Genomic DNA, 21,134 nt, shown 5'->3' on the forward strand with positions numbered 1-21,134 from the left:
ATGTGTGCAAATGAAGCATTGCATAGTTCTTACGCAGATGGTTAGGCCTACATCGGCATGAGGAAAGTAAAGGTCCCCAATACTGTTTGGATCCCATGAATTGAATGGCACGTTTTGGACTCTCGCTCGATGAAGCATCAGTGTTGCAGACCTTTATTTCCCTTTAGTTAGCTATCTTGTGTTTTTTTTGTCCAGCACCTACTGATGTGCGCGCATTTTCTGACTTGGATTACACCGTGAATCATAACAAAGTTTTGACTTCATCTCAATAAAAAGGAAACTCACACAAGAAGCATCGGGTGAGCTCAGTCACTTTTGGCCACGAGAGACTTTGTTTGGCGACGGCTCGCATATTTGTAACGTGGATTATTGAAACTGAAGGGTTTATTTATTCTATGTGCATACTGTTTTGGTTGGTATTATTACAGAGCGTGCCCAGTGCTTAACTGCGTGCGTAACAAACTTCCATTGTTTTTAAAAAAAAGTTTTGCTAGAACAGCATACCTGTCAGCAACAAAAAACGGCAAAACTCTCTGATTTTAAGCCCAAAATCGGAAAAAATTCAACCCGCCAAATCCTGACACTCAACGGTATGGCAGTGACAGGTCAGACAGTACACCCATGGCCGTAGCCAGGAATTTGAAATAAGGGAGGTCCATAGTGCATTCGCAGCGCGCCAGACATTTTTTAAAGGTGCACTGAGTAGGATGTTGCCCGGAGTATCTATTGTAACTATGTTGCTCATTGAAACTATGCTGTCTTTTGCCAATTTTGGTCTTTTCATGAATATTTGCTAAATAATGAACTAATATTTACTAGTGTGACCACAGTTTACAGTATGTTGTGCAGCTGAAAAGATTTCTGGAAATTCAAAATGGCGGACAATGGAGAAGATCCCCTTTTTCATGTATGAAAAGTATTATTTTCTCTAAAAATAAGGGAGGTCCGGACCTCCCTTACCTCATATGTGGCTACGGCCATGAGTACACCATGCTTTTCCATTTAACACAGATGGTCCGTGCGTGAGGCCAAAATCCCCACACATGGCATGTTTTAAAAGGAGTGTGTACAGCGTACAAATGAAATATGAGTTCCTCCTTGTTGTTTTGTCGCTCAAATTGTCTGGGGCTGATGCAAAACTTCATGCTGGTTCAGTTTGTGATGAGGTAAATTCGCACGATTGACTGAGCGTTTACCATGAAAATCGTTTGAACTGACGCTGCGATGCAAAGAGAAGGCACACCCACGCCTTCGGTCCGAAGCTTGAGAATGAGAGCTTGTATTTTCAAGGAACTTGAATTCTTGGTGGTATCTGGTATAAAATGTACTGGCAGGTAGTTTCATAAGCAAGACCGTGATGCAGAGCCCTATACGGCTCTAGGCTCCTGGAATAAGAGGGGGTGTGGCAGTCTCATCAGGGTAACGACAGCCGTGAGGATAATTTATGGACCGACGCTTTTGACCTAGCGAAATACTTTTTTATGCTGGGGGATTTTGTCTTGCTATAGTTATAGGCCTACATACTAAGGGTCGACCGATATATCGGCCGGCCGATATATCGGGCTGATATTTGCGTTTATTAAGTGTATCGGTATCGGCCGATACGCAGGCGGTTTTGGCCGATACGCCCACCCCGAGATTTTGACTACAGACGGGCAGCTCTGTGTTGCTATGCTGGCAGACCCGCAATGCACACTGCTGCGTCACCCCTCCCCCACATACTACTACTGCCATGTCACGGTTCAGACAGACGACCAGAGGACCACAATTGCGTCACACAGAAAGTTTATTGAAAACTTGAGGGGGAAGGGAAGTTGGGAGAGTGAGGGTTCTGCTGGTTCCAAGAGTTACCGGGATTCCAGGGTTCGTCCAACGTGCTGTGTGTGCGTCCCCCCCCAGTGGCAGAGATTAGTCCAAAGGAGCCGGTGGTAGGTGGTCCGGAGGTCCTGGGGGGGGAACACAAACACAACAGCACGGTGAAACAGGGCAGAAGTACAGTTCAGGGAGAATCCAAAATCGTTGTGCAGAGACAGAAGGCTGGTCAGAATTACCGGGGTAGAAGAGTAGTCAAGAGTCGTGCAGGCAGAAGGCAGGTCGGGTTTTCCGGGGCAGAAGAGTAGTCAGGATACAGGCAGGTTCAGGGTCAAGATACAGGAGTCAGAGAGAAGACAGCAAACTGGTTCCGGGTGTGGAATTGCAGACGATCTGACAAAGTTGAGCTGTGAGAAGAGGCTTTAAATACTGGGAGAGGTTAGTGGGTAATGCAGCGCAGCTGGCAGAGTAATCAGAGCAGAGTGGTGCAAGGAGAGGTTGGTGAGTAGATAATGTAGCGCAGCTGGCCAGGTAATTAGAGCAGAGCAGGGAAGAGACAGGTGGAACTAGTTTGGGTGAGTAGAGAGAGCGGTGAGCAGAGTGGCAGGTAATGGGAACCAATTAAGGTGGTGAACTGGTGGAGTGAGAGGGCTCATGACAGAACCCCCCACCCAAGGGACGGCCCCAGAAGTCCCAAGAGCAACATCACGTCGGGCGGGAGGAGGGGAGCCGGCGGAGGGTTAGAACTCCTCGGAACGGTCAGAGCGAGCGCCCTCATCCTCCGAGGAAGCCGGAGGTCCGAGGTCGGGGACAGGGCCCAAGACAGGGTCAGGGTCAGGCACAGGACAGGTGGCCGAGCGGGCAGGACGACCAGGGGCCCTTCTGAGATGGCCCCCACGGGTCACAGGCTGCGGGACAGGGTCAGGGTCAGGCACAGGACGGGAGGCCGGGCGGTCAGGAACGCCCCCTCCGGATTGCAGGCTGATCAGGATGCCGCTGGTGGAAGCTGGTGATGAGGGTCCGATCCACAATCCGACCAGCCGGCACCCATGTCCTCTCCTCTGGTCCATAGCCCTCCCAGTCGACGAGGTAATGGAGGCCCCTACCTCTGCGTCTGGACCGAAGCAGGCGGCGGACGGTGTACACTGGACCACCATCGACAAGGCGTGGAGGAGGAGGAGGGGGTGCAGCAGGAACCAGCGGACTCTCATGAAGGGGTTTAATCTTTGACACATGGAAAGTCGGGTGCACCCTCATGGAATTGGGCAGTCGGAGCCGGACAGCAGTTGGGCTGATCACCCTCTGGATGGGGAATGGACCAAGGAACCTGGGCGCCAGCTTTCGTGATTCCACTTTGAGTGGGATGTCCTTGGATGACAACCACACCCTTTGGCCCACATGGTAGGCGGGCGCAGGGATTCTCCGACGGTTGGCCCCGGTAGTGTAGCTGGTAACGGATTTGAGGAGGGTGGCTCGGGCTTGTGACCAGGTGCGACGACATCGACGGGCAAAAGCAAGTGCAGATGGGCAGGTAACCTCCCCTTCCTGGCTGGCAAATAGAGGAGGCTGGTATCCATAGACACATTGAAAGGGGGACATACCGATGGCAGAGCTGGTCAGAGAATTGTGTGCGTACTCCACCCATGTCAATTGCTGTGACCAGGAGTGAGGGTTGCGGGACGACATGCATCGCAGTGCCTTCTCAAGCTCCTGATTTGTCCGCTCTGACTGCCCATTGGATTGGGGATGAAATCCAGAAGTTAGACTGACTGTGGCTCCCAGCAGGTGGCAGAACTCCTTCCAAAAGGCAGAGGAGAATTGTGGGCCACGGTCAGAAACTACATCCTTGGGCAGACCGTGGATGCGGAAGACGTGTTCCAGGACCACCTGGGCAGTCTCCTTGGAGGTTGGGAGCTTGGGGAGAGGAATGAAGTGTGCCATTTTGCTGAATCTGTCGACTATGGTGAGAATGACAGTCATACCGCTGGAAGGGGGCAGGCCCGTAACAAAGTCAAGGGAGATGTGAGACCAGGGACGTGTGGGCACAGGCAGGGGCTGCAGCAATCCGGCTGGGGGCTGGCAGGACGACTTGTTTTGGCTGCAGATGGGACAGGCTTGGACGAATTCCCGTACATCCTTTTTCAGAGAGGGCCACCAGAATCTCTGGTCAAGCAGGTCGTAGGTGCGGTTGGAGCCAGGGTGACAGGCTAGGCGGGAGTCGTGTCCCCATTGAATGACCTGGGACCTGAGATTTTCGGGAACAAAGAGGCGGTCAACTGGACAAGTGCTGGGACCTGGCTGGTTACGAAGAGCTTTCAGCACCCGTTCTTCGACATCCCAGGTCAGAGCTGCTACAATGCAGGGACTGGGCAGAATCGGTGCAGGATCCCTGGAGGGAGTGTCACCTTTCTGGAATTGGCGGGAGAGGGCATCTGGCTTGGTGTTGCGTGATCCAGGCCGGTATGACAGAGTGAAGTTAAACCGCGTGAAGAAGAGGGCCCAGCGGGACTGCCTGGAGTTCAACCGTTTGGCCGTGCGGATGTACTCCAAGTTTTTATGATCAGTCCAAACGAGGAATGGGATGGTGGACCCCTCCAGCCAGTGACGCCACTCCTCCAGGGCAAGCTTTACAGCTAGCAGCTCTCGGTTCCCTATGTCATAATTGCACTCAGCGGGGGGACAAACCAACGTGAGAAAAACGCACAGGGATGGAGCTTTTTATCCTCTGCAGCCCACTGGGAAATCACAGCACCAAACTCCCACATCAGAGGCATCCACCTCCACAATGAATTGCCGGTCCACATCAGGCCATCTGGAGAATGGGAGCGGAGGTGAACCTTGCCTTGAGGATTACTGAAGGCCTTGTCGGCTGCTGGGGTCCAGGTGAAGGGTTGCTTGGTGCTGGTTAGAGCAGTCAGAGGGGCGGCAACAGTACTGTAGTTCCTGACAAACTTTCTATAAAAGTTAGCAAACCCCAAGAACTGCTGCAGCTTCTTTCTGTTCTCCGGAACTGGCCATGAACTGACTGCAGACACCTTGGCTGGATCCATTTGGATACTTCCCTCTGCCACAATGTACCCCAGGAAGGCCACAGTCTTGACGTGAAACTCACATTTTTTCCGCCTTGACATAAAGGGAATTCTCCAGGAGACGGTGAAGGACTTGCTGGACATGGCGGGTGTGGTCAGACAGGCTTCTGGAGAATATTAAAATGTCATCGAGGTAAATGAAGACAAATTGGTTTAACATATCCCGCAGCACGTCGTTCACAAGAGCCTGGAACACACCAGGAGCATTTGTGAGGCCAAAGGGCATAACCAGATACTCGTAGTGGCCTGTTGGTGTATTGAATGCGGTCTTCCATTCATCCCCCTCCCGGATCCGCACTAGGTGGTATGCGTTTCTGAGATCCAATTTTGGTAAAGACTGTAGCTCCCTGGAGCAACTCAAAGGCAGAGGTGAGCAAAGGCAGAGGGTAACGGTTCTTCACCGTGATGTCGTTGAGGCCCCTGTAATCGATGCAGGGGCGAAGGGATCCGTCTTTTCTTCCCCACAAAGAAGAAGCCGGCACCAGCAGAGATGAAGATGGACGGATTAACCCTGCGGACAGAGAGTCATTGATGTAGTCCTCCATGGACTGTTCTCTCAGGAGCAGACAATGAATAGAGGCGGCCCTTGGGAGGAGCTGTTCCAGGGAGGAGGTCGATGGCACAGTCGTATGGCCGGTGAGGGGGCAGGCATGTGGCTCTTGCTTTGTTGAACACTTCTCTGAGACTGTGGTAGCATTCCGGGACATTGGCAAGGTCTGGAGCAAGAGTTGGTGGGTACTGGCCGTTTGGGTAAGCCGGCAGCAAGCAGGCAGGTTCGATGGCAGTCCCTCTCCCCACGCCCTGATCACCCCGGTCACCCAGTCGAGCTGAGGGTTGTGCCGGCGGAGCCATGGGTAACCCAGGATGAGGGGCTGGCCCGGGGAATGGAGCAGGTGAAACTGGATGGTTTCTTGATGGGTTTCCGGACAGATTCATTGAGACAGGGGCCGTGACATGAGTGACCGATCCGAGTAAGTGTCCATCCAGCGCCCGGGCAGGAATAAGGGGGGGTCAAACGGTGGCTTCTCTAGTCCCAGTTGGCGTGCCAGCTTGATGTCTATTATGTTGGCTTCGGCACCAGAATCCACCAGAGCAGCCAGGGGTTGGGAGTTGAGTCAGAGAGACAGAGGTGAACTTGCAGCAGGGTTTGCGGTCGGAGGACTGGACGGTCATTGAGCTCAACCGGACTCCCCCTAGGTCCGGTGAGCTTCGGCTTTTAAAGGACAGGTGGCAACACGATGTGAATCACCGCCACAGTAGAGACAGAGGTTTGAGGTGAAGCGGCGCTGGCGTTCGGCTGGAGTGAGACAGGCTCGCCCAATTTCCATGGGCTCAGACTGGTCAAGCTGGCTTGGTTGGGTAGCAGTAGGTGGCAGGGGCCCAGTCGAATTTCTCCGAATGCCAGTGGTTGGTGGATTTTGGCGCCCCCTCTCACGACGGCGGGTCTGTATCCTTCTGTCGATCCGGACAGCCAGTGCGATGGCTTCATCAAGGGTGGAAGGCAGTTCATGGAGAGACCAACTCATCCTTGATGTAGTCGGCCAAGCTGTTGAAGAACGCGTCCACCAGCGATGGTGTGTTCCAAGAACTTCTTCTTGCCAGGGTTCGGAAGTCGATGGAATGGTCTGCAACTGTTCGTCTGCCTTGCCGAATACTGAAAAGCTCACGGGATGCCTCTGCGGTTGGAGAATCCAAGTCAAACACTTTCAGCATCTCCTCAGCAAAACAGGTCGAAGGTTGCACATGCAGGGGGTCTGGCGTTCAAACTCTGCTGTTCCCCAGAGTCGAGCTCGGCCCGTCAGGTGTGTGATGGCATAACGACTTTTAGCCCCTTCCGTGGCAAAGGTCCTTGGCTGCAAGGAAAACTGAAGTCGGCAGCTAATCAGGAATGGCCGGACCCTGGGATGAATCGCCGTTGAACCGCTCTGGGTTTCCAATCTTGGGTTTCTGGGGCAAGCGCCGCGGCTGCAGTGGCTGGGGCAGAGGACTCGGCTGCTGGGCTGGTGGCAGACTGGCTGGAGCTGGACTGGTGGGCAGTGGCTGGAGCTGGGCTGGCGGGCAGAACGGCTGGGGCAAGGCCGGCAGGTAGAGCGGCTGGGTTAAGGTTGGTGAGGAGCTGGATGATTAGCCGAGTTGTTGTTGCTGGTGCTGGACCTGTTGCTGTTGCTGCTGGAACTGCTGCTGTTGCTGCTGGAACTGCTGATGTTGTTGGTGGCCGACCTGTAGCAGGGAGGCAATGTCGCCGCTCAAGCGGGTTACCTCTCTCTCAGCATTTTCCAGACGTTGCATGGCGGTGGGGTTGCTCAGGCTCATCGGTTTCCATGTTGGGGGAAGTGTGGCGCTGGGTCCATAGTGGTCCAGATCGTACTGTCACGGTTCAGACAGAGAACCAGAGGACCACAATTGCGTACACACACAGAAAGTTTATTGAAAACTTAGGGGGAAGGGAAGTTGGGAGAGTGAGGGTTCTGCTGGTTCCAAGAGTTACCGGGATTCCAGGTTCGTCCAACGTGCTGTGTGTGCGTCCCCCCCCAGTGGCAGAGATTAGTCCAAAGGAGCCGGTGGTGGTCCGGAGGTCCTGGGGGGAACACAAACACAACAGGGCACGGTGAAACAGGGCAGAAGTACAGTTCAGGAGAATCCAAAAATCGTGGTGGTCAAGGTGGTACAGAATTACCGGGGTAGAAGAGTAGTCAAGAGTCGTGCAGGCAGAAGGCAGGTCGGGTTTTCCGGGGCAGAAGAGTAGTCAGGATACAGGCAGGTTCAGGGTCAAGATACAGGAGTCAGAGAGAAGACAGCAAACTGGTTCCGGGTGTGGAATTGCAGACGATCTGACAAAGTTGAGCTGTGAGAAGAGGCTTTAAATTACTGGGTAATGCATGAGCTGAAGTGGGTAATGCAGCGCAGCTGGCAGAGTAATCAGAGCAGAGTGGTGCAAGGAGAGGTTGGTGAGTAGATAATGTAGCGCAGCTGGCCAGGTAATTAGAGCAGAGCAGGGAAGAGACAGGTGGAACTAGTTTGGGTGAGTAGAGAGAGCGGTGAGCAGAGTGGCAGGTAATGGGAACCAATTAAGGTGGTGAACTGGTGGAGTGAGAGGGCTCATGACACTGCCATAAGTGTAAATGGACAAAGCCATATGAAATGTGAAAAGGTACAGCTGTTTTACAATTACATTGTAGCAGGGCGAATTGTTACAATGCACCTGGCTTTCTTGCCGTGTCCCTCTCGGGCCGTGAAGAGGAGCGAATAGGATAGAGCAGATATTGGAGGAGAATGAAAAATATTTCACGTCACCTCTATTAGCCTACGACTCTTGTTCTAGCTGCCAGTTCTGTGAGGCAGCTATTCAGACTGCCTAGCAGATTATTCTGATTTCTCACGCATAGCTGGGAGAACATCTTTCACCGAAGACAAAGACGTGCGGCACAAAATGGATAGGGTTGGATTTAGAATGTAGATCATAGTTCTTGATTTAAAACAACTTTTAAACTTCAACTGGATATTGAGGGAGGCTCCGCGGTTTGTTATGACTTTTTAAAATGTCATCATCCCGAGTGTTTATAAAATAGGAACCGAAAATGGCACCGTCAGGAACCGGCATCGAAATGAAGGTTCTGGAACCGACACCGAAAAATTCTGCTCGGTACTCAGCCCTAGGCCAGTGGTGTTGCTCCGGTAACCAACCACCTCCCTGTCTGAACCATGTGAGGCTAATTAAAGTTATTTAAGTATTTTAACAAAATCTTATCAGTGATTCATTTCATCAGTTTTAGATAAGCAATAAACCACTTGAGTCTGTAAGTTTGTGTTCGATTTACTTGAGTCTGTAAGTTTGTGTTCGATTTACAACCACTGCAGGTGTTTGACAGCACGCTTTGAGTCTGCATCCATTACAGATTTTACCATTTATTAGTAAACTGCCCTTGATGTTCCATTGTAGAACATTCAAATTGGCTTATGTTTTAATAATAATAATATATTTATTTTGTAAAGCGCTTTTCGCGATACCCAAAGACGTTTTACAGATGGGCCGAGACCATAAACAAAGAACATACAAACACTCAAAGACATACAGAACTCAATATAAGTACAAAACAGGTACACAACAAAAATAGACGGCAGTGGAAAGTTTAAGTCCATGACGAATGGAACAGTCACATTTGGTGGAGATGATAAGCAAACCCACGACAGGAGCAGCGATGGAAGGCCGTGGGGATCCGAAAATCCGTAGCCTCCCGTCGTGGGGGGCAATCTCGGCCAAGGGGAGGCAGTCAAACAAGCAGATAAGATTTTTTAAACAACCGGCGAAATGCTGTGGACGGGGGCCGCCGAGGCACTGGTTAGGGAGGGAGGCATCCGAGCACGCTGACGGTCAACAGAATCCAGACACGAGGCTGGACGCCGCGAGTCGGGTTGGTACAGCCAGCAACCAGGAGACGGCACAAGTTGGTGAAACCAGCAGCCACGCTGGCTCAACAGCAGACCACACTCCCTGGAGCAGCATTGGAAGTCGGACGCAGCGATGGAAACAGCAGGTGGTGTTGTGCACATAATTTACCACTTCCCCTTGATGTTCTATTGTAGAGCATTCACCTCTGCTCAACTGCTCGTGTCCGGCATCTAATGTTCCATTGTAGAATATTCACCACTGCTCGACTGCTTGTGTCTTACCTGTAATGTTCCATTGTAGAATATTCACCGCTGCTTGTGTCTTGTCTCTAATGTTCCATTGTAGAATATTCACCACTACTTGACTGCTCATGTCCTGCCTGTAATATTCCATTGCATATTCACAGCTGTTTGTGTCTTATCTCCAATGTTCCATTGGAGAACATTCACAGCTGCTCGTGTCCTACCTGTAATGTTCTACTGCAACATATTCACCACTGCTTGTGTCTTGCCCCAGGTGTTCCACTGTAGAATATTCACCGCTGCTCGTGTTTTGCTCTAATGTTCCATTGTAGAATATTCACCACGGCTTGTGTCCTGCCTCTAATGTTCCATTGTAGAATATTTACCACTGCCCCTGGTGTTCCCTTGTAGAATATTCGCCACTGCTCGTGTCCTGTCCTACCTCTAATGTTCCATTGTAGAATATTAACCGCTGCTTGTGTCTTGCCTCTAATGTTCCATTGTAGAATATTCACCACTGCTCGTGTCCTGTCCTGCCTCTAATGTTCCATTGTAGAATATTCACCACTGCTTGTGTCTTGCCCCTAATGTTCCATTGTAGAATATTCACCGCCACTTGTGTCTTGCCCCTAGTGTTCCATTGTAGAATATTCACCACTGCTTGTCTTCTGCCCCTGGTGTTCTCTTGTAGCTTACTGGCTTGTTTGTGCTGCCACTAGTGTTGTATTGTAGCCCATACACAGGAGTCATGCCCTGCCGCTAATGTTGAGTATTAATCACAGGGGCGCAGCTCACAAACAGGCCACATTCATCAGACAGGGAGGCATTTTGATGTATGCCCTGCACACCAATGGCACTATACATCTCTCTCCTTCTTTCTTTCTACACCCACCATTGTCTCTCTCTCTCTCCTTTCCTTCTCTGTGCACACACACACACACACACACACCACACACACGCAGGCGCGCGCGCACGCACGCACACACACACACACACACAGGGAATAGTACACATGCCTTGACATATACGAAGAGAAGACACTCGAAGACACACCTCCCTTGGAGCACTGCCAGTGTTTTTTGAAGGTATGCACTCTGTCACAGCAATCATACGAAACACTTTCTTTCTGAAAATCAGGCAAGCTTCAGTTTGGGCCTTTGATCAAAGGCAACAATGTCAATTCCAAGAACAGAATGTCGAAGTAACTGCATGATGAAACAGTCAGAAAGTTGCCTCGCCTCGCCTCTCTTCTCTTCTCCTCGCCTCGCCCTGCCACTCCTGTGCATCTTAAAATATGCATTTTGTTGCCTCTGCTGCTGCTGTTGCTGCTGCCTTTCTTACCACATCTATTTTCGAGCCAGGTTTAAGGATTTCTTAGAGCAACTTTGACAAATGTTCCAGCATAACCCTTTCGGAAATTAATCGGGCGCTCCCGTCTTCAGATCAGATGGATATTAATGTTTGTTTGTTTTTTGGCGAGACGACGTGCCCTCCTGGCTGGCTGGGTGCGGAGAGGTGATGGCAGAGGAGAGGGGGCCTGTGTGAGGGCGAAGGCCCTGGCGTGCAGTCAGGGTAATAGGGGAATATTATCTGGCAACGGCCTTCACACATAAACACACATGCATGCACACACACACACACACACACACACACACACACACACACACACACACACACACACACACACACACACACACACACACACACACACACACACACACTTTGAACGGTTAGAGTAATATGGGGAATATCATCATTGCAAACACATACGCACACAGACACACTCACATACACACAAACACAGACATACTCTCTCTCTCTCTCTCTCTCTCTCTCTCTCTCTCACAGACACAGACACAGACGCACACACACACACAGTTCCACTTTGCACAGCGAGAGTAATACATGGAATATCATCTCTGGCAAAGGCCTGACAGAGCACTTCCTAAGACAGGGCCAGCAACCCTCACTTGGCCAACATAATTTAACAACACATTAATCTCTGCGCTAATTTAGTCAATATCATATTAAGCAAACTATAAAAGGTGAAATTAATGGGAGTGAGGACGATGCGTTGGCCTCTTCAAGCGGCCAGGGAAAACCACTTGTAGTAGTCAGCACTGCACAACACAGCACAGAAGCGCAGCGCAGTACCGCACAGCACTTGACATGCCAGCTCATTTTATTTTCCTATTATTCTTTTCAGTTTCTGTGCTCAACCCAGAGAAGGAAGGAGGGTGATAGGAGATGCTCCAGCTTTGTGTATTATTTTACTGATGTGACAATAGTGTAATTGCTCACCTTATCTCTGTAAGTATCATTTTCATCATTGGTGTCATCATCATCATCATCATCCTCATGATCATCATCATCATCATCACCATCATCATGATCATCAACATCACCATCATGATCATCACCATCATCATCATCATCATGATCATCATCATCCTCATCATCACCATCATCATGATCATCAACATCACCATCATTATCATCATCATCATCATCATCATCCTCATCATCACCATCATCATGATCATCATTATCGGCATCATCATCATCATCTTCACCGTCATCATTTTCCAATGTTTCAACTGATTAGCTGATATGCTGAAGTAAAGTTCAAAGATGAACCACAGAGGGTTGTTATGCTAACCATGTCATGCATATACTTGTGCTTGAAAATGAGAAAACAATTATAAAAATGAGAGAGACAAACGATTTATCAGGGCAGTCATGGGTTAGTGGTTCAGGTTTGTTACCTTGAGGGATGCTTGTTCAATTCTTGACCTGCCATGTTGGTGGGTCTATTTCCAGAAATAGCAAAATGTTGGTCATAATAGTAAATATTAGTTTATCATTCAGTAAATAGTCATGAAAAGATCAAATTTGGCTATAGGCAGCATCATTTCAGTGAGTAGCATTGCAGCAATACCTGCTCTGGCCACCATCATGCACAGTGCACCTTCAATGATGTCAAATTCCATCATATTGTATTACCCTTAGCTTAGCTTCCAAAACATATTACATTTGACCAATTACATAATATACTCTGACTCCTAAAAAAGAAAAAAAAGGAAAACGCCGGCATTCCATACCAACATTCGAAAAAGGAAGTGTTGGCACTCAATGTGTTAACATTTTTTGCAGCCTCTCAGATACACTATATGGTACAGTAACTAATCATGCAGTTTCATTATGCATTCTGAATAAATGTGCATAAATAAACAAGTAAAAACAATGGCCCACACATTATAGAGTAATACCGCACAGACTCCAAAACAACATAATATGGTGAAATGTATGGAAAAGTAGTAAACAATATTAAAACAATATTAAACAATGTTTTTAATATAGTGAAGAAAATGCTTAATCATACTGTGCCATGGGAAAAGAATAGGATGGTGAAAAATGCAGCGTTCATGTTGAGAGAGGAGGAGTTCACCAGAGAGTATTTCACTGCAGAATATCTCAACATGGAGAATAGTACAGCAAAGAGCACAGTGCATTGAGGGTGCACAGATGAGAATTTCAGCAAAGGGATTATTTCACTACTACAGTATTTCAACACAGAGACTACAGCATTTCACCACAGATAGCTATTTCAGATACGGTATTATTTTACCACATCCCATAGAGAGTACTATGTTTCAGCAGATTTCTTCAAATAGAGTATTTCAGCACATAGAGACTGCATTTCACCAGATGTAGTTATGTATATATAAAGTTGCATAGATGGGCATGTTTCATGATGCTTCGTTGTCCTCAAATGATTTTAGCCTAGGAGGAGAAATATTCAATGTCCATGTTGATCAAATGAATATTCTAAGTAATGTATGCTGATTTCTGTTCGGATATGTATACGTATCTTTCAAGTCCTGGACTGCTAGGGGCCCTTATGCTTGGGAAATTATCAATAATCCATATTCAATTCACCATACATGGGGTATAAGCATGGGCGGCGCTATTAAGAGGCTAGGGGAAGCTTAGCTTCCCCAAAGTTGTCATAAGAAATAAATAAAAGGAAATTTTAAAATCATGTTTTTTGTATCCAGCGATGAATGTCGCAGGCACACACAACCAAAACGAGGGTTTCCTGCTGAATTGCCTATCCACCTTGTTAGTAGATCTAGTTTCGTTGCGGCGATGTCATGCTGCGGTCAACCAATCAGGTGTCAGTTCTACTGGCTTCAACAGAGCCAGGCGGCGAGGCGGTCTCGTTGCTTATGAAATGAAATCTTGAATGTTTAATATCTCGATAAAAATGACCTCTGGAATAAATTGGGATTCCACTACATTTCATTTTCAGATCATTCGTTTTTTTTTCACCAGCCATAGGTCACAATGTTGACATTTTCCTCTTGTAGCATTCGTTATTCAACCACACTACAGGTATCTACAAATGGATAGCCTATTTGGCGAATCTAAATGGATATTTTGCCTCTATCATCAAGTAACAGGAATTAACAGGATAGAATAAGGTAGGTTATCCGTTTTTCCCCCTGATGTGCTTGCCGAAGCACTAAGTTTACTATTTGTTGGCAATGTTGTTGTCAATGTTGTTATCTATGTAGTTGTCTACTTGTCTTCCGTCTAACTAGCCATCACTTCAAAGCGCACCTGTGCTATCCTGTCACCAAGCTAACACCACTTTCAGAAATGCACCCCTTTCCTGAATTCATGGTGGGCTGCCCGGGTGGTTAAGTTACCATATGTAATGTGATGTGTGTAGATTCGCTTGTGTTTGTTGGGCATCTGCGTGTGACTGGAGTGAACAGTGTACAGTGCGAGGCAGCGAGAACAGTGTCTGGCTGCGCAAGCTACTTGTAGAACCTAGTAAGCTAACATTTAGCTCCCCTAGACAAGCTACATCCAATAGAAATATTAAGCTAGCGACAACCATCTGGAAAATGTAGTAAACTACATTAGAAGCTACTTCAACTAGAAATTCAAAATTACAGCATATTTGTATTATTTGGGCTGCAAAACCGACATCTGATATGTCTGTTGGATATGATAGCCCCATATTATATATTTGGGCATAGCAATACCTATGCTCAATCAGCTGCCTTCTTTGCTCTGCTGTTTCCCCCCGTGTGTATGCATTTTGCCTCGTCATTAGTTTTGCGAGTTTGATTGCGAGTTTTGATACCGGTCTTATGGAGGTAGAGTGGCCTAGCGCATGAAAATGTTGAGTCTGGTGTATTAGACAGGTCATCAGCTGGGAAAATTAGGCCTTTCGTCCTACCGCACTTTTCTCTGTGGGTTACTGACCAGAAGCCCTATTGGAAGAAATTAAAGCATGGGGCCACATCAATTTTTGCTCAGAATTCAATATGGCCACCATTTTTCAAAATGACTTGTTTTCATGAATTATTACACTGTACTATAAGGTGATATTCATGAACGATGAACTACTTTCAACACTATTCTGTCCTATTTCCTTACATACATGTTAACAAAGGTTGACTAAACTAAAAGAAATGAAAATAAAGTTGGCCACCTTGCAATATCCAAAGGAAAGTGCTGAAAATAATGATTGAAATGCACATACAGAGTCTATGGCTGCGAAAATTAGGCCTATTGTCCTGTCAGGGTTTCCTTAGTGGATTACAGACCATGAAGGCCTATTGAAAAAGATGAAAACTTGGGGCCATCTATGTGCTCCAAAATTCAAAATGTTCTCTGTTTTTCAGAATGGCAGACTTTCACACATTTTTCTCAAGTGAAAGTGAAAAAAGTGAAAGTGAAAGCCCATTGGGAAACTCCAACTCCCATTGTCATTGTGACACAGCACTCCACAGCACACAAGTGAACACTGCACACTGCACACAAAGAAAATTGCATTTATGCCTCACCCGTGCAAGGGGGCAGCCCTCAGTGGCGCCCCATGGGGAGCAGTGCGGTGGGACGGTACCATGCTCAGGGTACCTCAGTCATGGAGGAGGATGGGGAAGAGCACTGGTTGATTACTCCCCCCACCAACCTGGCGGGTCGGGAGTCGAACCGGCAACCTCTGGGATGCAAGTCTGACTCCCTAATTGCTCACCCATGACTGTCCAATACTGTAAGGCCATAATTACCAATAAAGATGAGCTATTTTTCAGTTAAATTGTCCTATTTCCTTACAGACGTGAGTATAAAGGTTGTCTAGAAAAAGGCATGAATATATATACAGGGGGTGGACAAAATAACTGAGACACCTGTCATTTTAGTGTAATTTAGTTCCTCTTGCATTAACAGTTAATCCTGTTGGATGTGGTTCATCCTTCTTGGTGGTATGCAGACATTACCTCGGATACTGTGGCTCTTGATACATCACAAAGACTTACTGTCTCGGTCAAAGATGCAACAGTTACACAGAATTTCTCCTTTTTGAACTCTGACATGTCACCCATAATGTTGTGTGCATTGCAAAATTTTGAGCAAAACTGTGCTCTTACCCTGCTAATTGAACCTTCACACTTCACTTTACTGGTGCAATGTGCCATTAATGAAGATTGGCCAACAGGCTGGTCCACTTGAGCCATTAAACTTCGAACACTAAAATGATAGGTGTCTCAGTTATTTTGTCCAGCCCCTGTATCTTGCCACTTTGAAATATCCAAAGAAATGTTGTCAAATGATTGAATTTCACAAACACAGTGGACTGCTGAAAAAAGGCATATTGTCCTGCCAAACTGTGTGGGGGGGTAGGTAAGGTGGGGGGGTAGGGGGGACCGAATGATGCGGAGGAGAATCTGTGTGTGTGGGGGGTTGCGGGGGAATGAGTCGGGGTTGAATTAGGAGGTGGGGGGACAGAATAGTGTATGGGGGGTTCGGGGGGGTAGAATAATGTATTAGTGTGGTGGGGGTAAGTTGAGTCAAGGGGGGGGTGTGACCTACCAAACTTTTCACATTGGGTGGGGGGTGGGCGAGTACAAAGTATTTTGTGGGGGAAGAATGAGTCATGGGGGTTGAGCGTGGGGGGCAGAATAGTGAGGGNTGAGTGAGGGGTGGAGGGGCAGAGTAGCATGGGAAGGATGAGTGAGGGGGTTGGGGGGCAGAATAGTGGGGGGGGGATGAGTGAGGGGGGGGAGGAGGCAGAATAGTGTGTGGGGGAAAGACACTGTAGAGCAGGGGAAAGATGAGCGGGGGATACGTGCGTGCGCGCACACACACATTCGCACGCACACTCACCCTTGCTTTATGCAAAAAAAATGTAGGCCTGAAAAACTTTTGGTCAGAAATCTAATGTGAAAAGTTTGGCAGATCAATAGCCTTTTTTCAGCAGTCAACTGTGTATGTGTAATTCAATCATTTTCTGACATCAATCCTTAGGATATTGTCTATAGGAAATTTACATCTTACTGTTGCCAACCTTTGTACTCACATCTGTAGATAGGAGATTTCACTGAAAATAGGTTATCTTTATTGATAATTATGGTCTTACTTCTGGTCTGTAATCCACTGTGAAGACCCTGACAGGACATTAGGCCTGTATGTGCATTTCAATCATTATTTTCAGCACTTTCCTTTGGATAATGCAAGGTGGGCAACTTTATTTTCATTTGTTTAGTTTAGCCAACCTTTGTTAACATTTATGTAAGGATATAGGACAGAATAGTGCTTAAAATAGTTTTCATTAATATCACCTTATAGTACAATGTAATAATGCATGAAAACAAGTCATTTTGGAAAATGGCGGCCATATTGAATTCTGAGCAAAAATTGACGTGGCCCCATGATTTAATTCCTTCCAATAGGGCTTCTGGTCTGTAATCCACAGAGAAAAGTGCGGTAGGACGAAAGGCCTAATTTTCCCAGCTGATGACCTGTCTATATGATTTGATTGCTCGAGACATTTTTGGAAGATAATAGTCCATGGTGTGGCAACTCTTCCTCTCCTGCCTTCAGTGTGTGTGTGTGCGCGCGTTTGTGTGCCTGTCGCGTTTGACAGTTCCATTGGCGCACGAGCATGAAGATCCGTAGTTGCGCATGGAAATGTTCCGTTTTATTTGTTCATCATTTCGTTTCAACATCATCTAATGTCATGATAATATATCAAAAGCCGCGGTTAGGGCCTCGCGTGGCGACTGATTCAGTGCCCCCGGACCCTGATACTGCAACAGTTTCTCCGATGACGCGCCACACACCCCCCCCCCCTTTTTTTTTATTATTATTTTTTTAGCTTCCCCAAGAGTCTTGCTGTAGCGCCGCCTATGGGTATAAGCCTATATACAAATACTGTATGGTTTAAAAGAACAATATTGTCTGTTTTCTGGGCTTTAACCTAGATTACATGCTGACTGCCTTACCACTTAATTAACTGATTGCTTGTTATTATTACTAATTTAGTGGTTGTGGTCTTTTATTTAACATACACTCATTTCCCAAAAGTAACCAGCCTTGACTCACATATAAACTCAACTGCCTTCGCATTCGTAACACATTGGACTCAATATGGTATCGGTCCACCTTCTGCAGATGTCACAGCTTCAATTCATCTGGAAAGGCTGTCCACAAGGTTGAGGATAATAGCGATGTTTGACCATTCTTCCAAAAGTGCATTGGTGAGGTCACACGCTGTTATATTCATATTACACTGTTGTATGTAAGCACAGGCTCACCTATACTTTTACATCTACATACTACATACTGTACTGTACGTACATCTAGATTTAGGAACAGCACATACCCACTGAATATCAGGCATCAGCCTGGTTGGTTGCACAAACTTCCAGATACAGTTCGTAGACATAAACTAAGACTACATCTAAAAACATTTGTATGGGTAATTGCCCAGATTAAACTCAGATTAAACTTTGATCTTTGTTGTTGCAGCCCAGAAAGTATCATGCATAGTCACATATATAGGCTAATATTTATTAGGCCTACAATACAATTGTAAATTCAGTCATATCACAATGTAGTGTGACCTCAGATATTCAACATCAATTTACTGTATTTGTAAATTATTATAACATATTTATGTTTTGCTTGTACATTGAACATGAAATGAGAAATCAACGGCATATTGAATAGGCCTAATACACTATATGACATGTTATTTTCCTGGTCTTGCATCCAGTCGGTCCAGAAAGCAATGCAATCTGTGTCGCCTCACATCTGTGTGTGTGTGTGCGTGTGTGCGTGTGCGTGTGTGTGTGTGTGCGTGCGTGTGAGAGAGAGAGTTTGTGTGTGTCTGTGCATGCACGTGTGTGTTTGTGTGTGTGTGTGTGTGTCCGAATGCATGTTTGTGTGTGTGCGTGTCCGAATGTGTGTGTGCGTGTGTTTGTGCCTGGCGCCTCATTCATATGCTAATGCTCAGGTGGCCGTGAGCTGCTAGCCAGCCTGTGGGACACCTGGCTTCCCAGCCGACACACACACTCTCCCTCTCCTGACTCTGCTGCATGCAAGATGTGGTGTGTGTGTGCGTGTGTGCGTGCGTGTGTGTGCATATGTGTGTGTGTGTGTCTGGGGTGTCAAAAAGGCTTATAGGATGAATAATGGGGGTATTGGGATAGGGGTGCTGTGTGTGTGTGCATGTGCGCGTGCGTGTGTGTTTGTGTGTGTGTGTTGGGTCCCTGAGGACGTGACATGGTAGCAGAAGATCTGCAGGTAATGCTGCAGAGAGGAGAGGAGGTGTGCGTGCGTGCGTGTGTGCATATGTGCGTGCGTGTGTGTGTGAGAAGAGAGGAGGTAACAGAGCAGAGCCTTCATCCTCAAGGTAGAATGCACTCTTTCTTCTTCCTCTTCCTACCTTCATTTACCCCTCTTCTTCCCTCACTGTTTTATACACATGTTTACGAAGCTAAATATGTAATATATTGGGATTAACCCATTAACGCACGCCATACCGTGAGCGGCCATCTTGACATATGAATTGGTTATGATTATGAAATATGAATCATGAAACGGCATCCCTGAACAAATATATTCATGCCATACACCGTTAGAAAGCTGAGCTTCACCCGAATCATTCAAGACCATTCACGAATCAAATGGTCGCTCATAGCCATAATGGTAACAGCTGTTAGCCTCTCAGCTAATCTGTTTCAGTGTGACATGTCAACATACCTTTAAAGTCTTGCTGTTATCCACCAAAACTTTTTCGTGACTTCAGGACACCTGGTACAGCTCGCCAAGTATCCATGGTTATGAAATATGAAGTCCATTTTCTTATAAACTTAATCCTCTCTTTACAATGTTGATGTATTGTCCAACCACAAAACACTACTGTGGGTGAATGAAATAGCAACCGGTGACTTGTCTAGCTGCCTCCGAGTCATATTCCAGCCGATTGTTTACAAATTTCTGAATGTGGAGTTACGTGGGGTCCTCTAGCTCAGAGCCATACAGGAGGAGAGTCGGGCAATCTCCACTGTGTCCTAGGACCGACTTCCGCATTAGCAAAATTAGCAAATTTACCGTCTCAGAACTGCTTAGCATTGCGAATGTTAATGCCTAGAAGTGGGCGTAGCACAAAGCAAATGCAATGCGATGCATGGAAGGGAATATGACAAGACTTGCTGTTCGTAGTAATAACCTTGGAAAAACTTGGAGGAAAAAAAACAACAACATAAATGCCAATATATAGAGGTAATTGCTTGAATTTCTGTTTGCAAACTACTCCGGGTCATTTTTTCTATTTTCAATAATGTGAATCATGTCGAAAAGTATTGAGGTTATTCACACTGCCCAGGGAGAATGTTTTGGAAAGAAGAGCCTCCGGCTGTTGATAATATTCCGTTTGAAAGGTACATAATATGCCCAAATATTGCACACATACTTTTAATGGAATTTTACTCTTGACTGACGGATCTAATATGTTTTTTTTTTTTTACATAGACATGAATCAAGTAACCTGAGCAAATGGAAAGAGTGGAGGCAAACTAAATAGTGTGTTATAGTGTGTTTACAACTGGGATTTATTTGATTGTGTGTGTGTGTGTGTGTGTGCGCGCGCGCGAGTGTGTGTGTGTGTTTGGGGAGAGATTGTCGGAGGAGAGAAAAGAAATGAGAGACATCCAGACATGGAACGAGATAGCTGTTACACGCTTTTATGTTTAATGTGATATACGCCGCAATTAACGCTAGCAGATATCTACATAACAAGAAAATGCAACTTCAATTAACGAGAGGAGAGAGAGGCAGCAGCGTTTTTATGGCGGGAAGAAAATCCAATAAATATAATTTAGTAGACATTCAATTTAGCCCGCGTCTCTCGGAAATGGAATATCCCGTAAGACATTGTAGAGCGAGCAGGCCTGAACTTTATAGGGGGTAAACATTGTTGGGAGTTGAATGGATAATAGCTATCTCCTTGGCAGCCTTAGTATTGGCCAGATGACATGGGGGCTATTGTACCTGACTAACAGCCTGTACTGCCACTGAATTAAGAGGCCTACTAGGATGGGCAGTGAGGAGCAGGCCACGTGCACATACACGTGCGCGCACGCACACTCGCACACGCACACACACACACATGCATACACACACACACACACACGCAAGCGCACATGCATACATACACACACACACACGCGCCCACTCACGCACACACACACACGCACACACACACACACAGGCAGGCAGAATATTTGTTTGTGTTTCAGA

The sequence above is a fragment of the Engraulis encrasicolus genome, chromosome 22 (genome assembly GCF_034702125.1).
Source record: "Engraulis encrasicolus isolate BLACKSEA-1 chromosome 22, IST_EnEncr_1.0, whole genome shotgun sequence".
Lineage (NCBI taxonomy): Eukaryota > Metazoa > Chordata > Actinopteri > Clupeiformes > Engraulidae > Engraulis > Engraulis encrasicolus.